Source organism: Bison bison, unplaced genomic scaffold (genome assembly GCF_000754665.1).
Source record: "Bison bison bison isolate TAMUID 2011002044 unplaced genomic scaffold, Bison_UMD1.0 scf7180017864384, whole genome shotgun sequence".
Taxonomy (NCBI): Eukaryota; Metazoa; Chordata; class Mammalia; order Artiodactyla; family Bovidae; genus Bison; species Bison bison.
The window spans coordinates 12,161,233-12,166,128 of record NW_011494956.1 but is presented as its reverse complement, the minus strand read 5'-3'; positions in this window follow the sequence as shown (position 1 = coordinate 12,166,128).

The following is a 4,896-nucleotide window of genomic DNA, read 5'->3' as shown; positions in this document are numbered from 1 at the left end:
AGTTAAGTTGCTGTGCCTCGCCGGCGGGAAAAGAGAAGCCTGAATATCCGTGTTGGTTAACACATCCCCACGCGACTCTACGCCTCAGCAGCTGTTAGAGCTACCCAGGTCCCTCCCGCCCCGGACTCCAGGGCCCTCTACCCAGCTCACATGCCTCTATCCATCTCTCTGTCAGCTTCTGTATCCTCCCTGCGCCCGCTCAGTTCCCCCTTTCCCCACTACTCTCTCACACTCACCTGTCACATATACTAGTTCGGATCTTGCACATTTTGGTGGAAAACCTGCTAATCTGAGGCAGGCACTCTAAGCCTCTTCACACACTCCCACACCCAGCTATCCCGTGGCTGATCTCTTGGCTCCGTGTCTGCAAGTCTGACACTCCCAGAAGCCTGCTGATTCTCTGATGTCCTTGGCCTATGTTTAACGTGACTGGGTTGCCACCTGGATGTTCCCATGGTGAGATCGCTGTTTAGAGTTCTTTAGAGAAGCTCAGGTACAGAACAGACCCCTGACACACTTTAATACATGCAGACTCCTCACATAGGCTTCATCTCTGTTCTGTAGCTGAACTTACTGCGACAGGCTGCAGAGAAGGTTGCGTGGTTCTCTCTTGTGCGTACATTCACCCAGCACCAGGCTCCAGGCCAGCTGGTATTATTCTGCCTGGTTAGGATTAGCAGAGTCACTTATCCAAATAAGTGCTTGGGAGAGTGAGCGAGAAAGAGTAAGGAGGGAGGGGGAGAGAGAGAGAGAGAGAAAGGGAGAGAGAAGAAGCCATTACCCATTCTGGGGAAGAACTTACAAACAGAGCTGAGAGTTGTTCCCAGTTGGTAAGTGTCTTGCTGAATCTCCCCCACCTCCACCCCCCCTGCCGGCCCTACCCTACCCTGTGGATAGCTGAGCTGGGTGGCAGCAGGCCAGAGTTCTGGGTCCCTCCTTACCTTACTGATGTTGAACCTCAAGTCCACCAGCCCCTCTTTGCCCCAAGGAGTGTATACCCTCCCCTGTACCAGGCAGACTGCAGAGCAATTGTAGACCTTTTCCCTGGTTGAGCCTAGTTCAGGGTTGAAAAGACAGAGGGGGTCTGGTTCCTGGGCCATGTCAGGACCTTTCTCTTCCAAAGACCTCTGGAATGCTCCCCAGAGAGAGAAGTCTACGGAGGAGGGAGCTGATGTGTTGTTTAAAGTTGCTTTTGGTGGTGGTGGTGGTTTAGTCACTAAGTTATGTTCAACTCTTGAGACCCCATGGACTGTAGCCCACCAGGCTCCTCTGTTCATGGAATTCTCCAGGCAGGAATACTGGAGTGGGTTGCCATTTCCTTCTCCAGGGCATCTTCCTGACCCCAGGCATCGATCCTCATCTCCTGCATTGCAGGCAGATTCTTTACTGACTGAGCTTACCAGGGAAACCCAAAGTTGCTTTTGTCCATGTCCAAACTGTAAACCTCGATGGACAGAAACTCTGTCCTCTACTTCTCACTCAGTGTTTCCCACCAGCATGGGTTTAATGCATTAGAGTGGAATTGGAACATGGCTGTGCTCCACAGAGAATTGAGAAATGCCATTTCCCTAGTTATGAGGGAATAACTGGAATTTCTAAGAAAGGGACTACAGGTGAAGAAGAGTGGCTGGACCACACAGGGCCAGCTCAAGATCTGAGCCACTCTTCTTCATGTGTAGTCCCTTTCTTAGAAATTCCAGCCTCATCAATACGTACTCCCAAAGGTAACATGTATTCTGATTTCTACCATCATAAATTAACTTTCCGCTTCATAAGTGGGGTATATAATATGTACTCTTTGGGTCTGGTTTCTTTTGCATAAAATATTTTCGTGATTCACCCATCTTGTTGCATGTATCAGACATTGATTCTCTTTATTGCTGTGTAATATTCCACAATTTGCTTATCCATTCACCTATCGATGGTGTTGTTTCCAGTCTTGGGATGTCATAAATAAAGCGGCTGTCAATGTTTTTTTACATGTCTTTTTGTGAAGGACATTTCATAGTCACTCGAATGGCTGTGTAGGACAGTGGGCATCTGTTTAGTTTTAGTAGAAATTGCCAGTTTTCCAAAGTGGAAGAACAAATTACAGTGTTACACAGACAGAGAGACATGCTGTAACAGGGCCTTCTAGAAAACATTTCCTTCTAGAAAGCATTCTCTGAAGACCTCTTTGTACCTCCAGCTATTGTTGTCCTCATAATAAAGAGTTAAAGTAGCTGTCTTTTATTAAACACTTATTTTGAACCAGGGACTTGACATGCATTTTCTCATTTAATTTTTTTTTCCCTCAGAGAAGGAAGGATTTATTACTTGCAGCAAGTAGGAGAACACCAGGGATCTTTCCCAAACCGTCTCTCTCTCTCATTTCATTTTTGTGACAAACTAAAATGTTGGTACTATGCGCATTTGATAGATGAAGAAACTGAGGCTCAGAGAAGTTAAGTAAGTTGCTGGAGGCCCCCAGTCACTAAGTGGCAGTTTGACGTGGGAGCTCTGTCCCTGCCAGGTCAGGCAGTCCTTCCTTCCATCTGACCAAATCTAGCTATTATTTATGAGACCTATTTCCTGTAACCTCTGGTCCTCCCTAAATACAGAGTCACACTTAAGCTTGAGATCTACGTATACACACATATGCACACATTCTCACAGCCATGCACACCCACTGTGAAGAAGACAGGCATGGGGGCTAATTCATGAAAACCTCAAAGTTTGCCAAGCCCAGGGCTCTGCAACCTGATGGTGTTCCTCTCAGGGAATTGGCAGGAAAAGATTAGACCAGGGACAAGTTTGTTTCTGGATGCTTCCGAGAAGAATTCAGAGGCCATCCTTTCCTGGGAAGAGGTGGGCATTTGGTCCTCCTCCCAACACATTGAGCCAAATCCCTAACCATGGTGATTAAGAGGCATCAGCCCTGGGCATCCCTCTGTCTGCAGATTCATCCAGGGATGTTCATCCGGGGTTGATGAGGATGATAACCCGGAAATGTCACACGCTGCCTGGGATAGTGGGGAGTGGGAAGGATGTGAGCAGTCTGTGCAGGGAGGGGCTGCACTTTAGGACAGAGTGCTTGACTGAGCCCTGCAGGGAATGGTCACTCGGAGAAGAGCCAAATGCCTTCTCAGGATTATATCCTGAGGACTTGCTTACCAAGTAACCAAGGCCTTGGGCTTCACAGAGAGGAATGTGCTGCCCTGTGGGTGGAGGTGATACGTGGGCACTACACTGTGTGGCTGGCCCCTCCTCAGGCCCCTTTTTAGACTAATTGAGGCCTTGCTGGGCTCTGGGTTTGTAACTGGGGGTAATTGCTGGCAGGCTGCTGTGGTGGTGGTACAAGAGGCTTTTGTTGGGGGAAACCGTGGTCAGGATTTTGGGGCTTTGGGTGGGAACAGTCCAGGATTCTTGTGTGCTCTATCCAGGTACCTCTTGGCCTTAACCTTTCGCTAGGAAGCAGTACTTCTAAGGAATGGGAACTGGTAGCATGTCTGAACAAGAAAGGCCCCCCTCAAAAGGGTGATGGGAACAAAGATCTAGAAGTACACAATGTAGGCCCCAAAAGTAGTGTAGATGGAAGGAAGGTCCTGGTGCATGGTATTGTCGCCTATGCACACCCACTGCAGGCTGGGAGGTGCTGTAGTGGAGTGGTTAACACAGACCTCTGTACTAATTCTTTTTTTTAATTGTTATTTATTTATTTATTTGGCTGCACTGCGATATGTGGGATCTAGTTCCCTGACCAGGGATCGAACTGGGGTCCTGCATCGGGAGTGAGGAGTCTTAGCTACTGGACCACTAGGGAATTCCCCTCTGTCCTAATTCTTATTGACATCAGCCTCAGAGATTATGAAACCTTGCTTAGGTTCAGACTTTTCACATTTTTATCATTCTTTGAACAGGCAATATCTTTACATATACCAAAATTAAAAAAAAAAAATAGAAGGCTTCCAATGAAAAGTCTCTCAATTCTGTCCCTGTCACCCATCTCACAGGCAGCAAGTGACCTTAGTTTAGGGTGTAGCCTTCTGGGACATATGCAACATACTACATACATTCTCTGGTCCTCCCTCACTGTTTTGCACATGGAAGCATTGAGTGCACAGTGTTCTGCACTTTAGAAATCTTTCCATATCAATGCATTCCCTAGTAATGCTCAAAATTCTCCAAGCCAGGCTTCAGCACTACACGAACTGTGAACTTCCTGATGTTCAAGCTGGTTTTAGAAAAGGCAGAGGAACCAGAGATCAAATTGCCAACATCTGCTGGATCATGGAAAAGAGAGTTCCAGAAAAACATCTATTTCTGCTTTGTTGACTATGCCAAAGACTTTGACTGTGTGGATCACAATAAACTGTGGAAAATTCTGAAAGAGATGGGAATACCAGACCACCTGACCTGCCTCTTGAGAAATCTGTATACAGGTCAGGAAGCAACAGTTAGAACTGGACATGGAAAAACAGACTGGTTCCAAATAGGAAAAGGAGTACGTCAAGGCTGTAGATTGTCACCCTGCTTATTTAACTTATATGCAGAGTACATCATGAGAAATGCTGGACTGGAAGAAACACAAGCTGGAATCAAGAATGCTGGTAGAAATGTCAATAACCTCAGATATGCAGATGACACCACCCTTATGGCAGAAAGTGAAGAGGAACTAAAAAGCCTCTTGATGAAAGTGAAAGTGGAGAGTGAAAAAGTTGGCTTAAAGCTCAACATTCAGAAAATGAAGATCATGGCATCTGGTCCCATCACTTCATGGGAAATAGATGGGCAAACAGTGGAAACAGTGTCAGACTTTATTTTTTTGGGTTCCAAAATCACTGCAGATGGTGACTGCAGCCATGAAATTAAAAGACGCTTACTCCTTGGAAGGAAAGTTATGACCAACCTAGATAG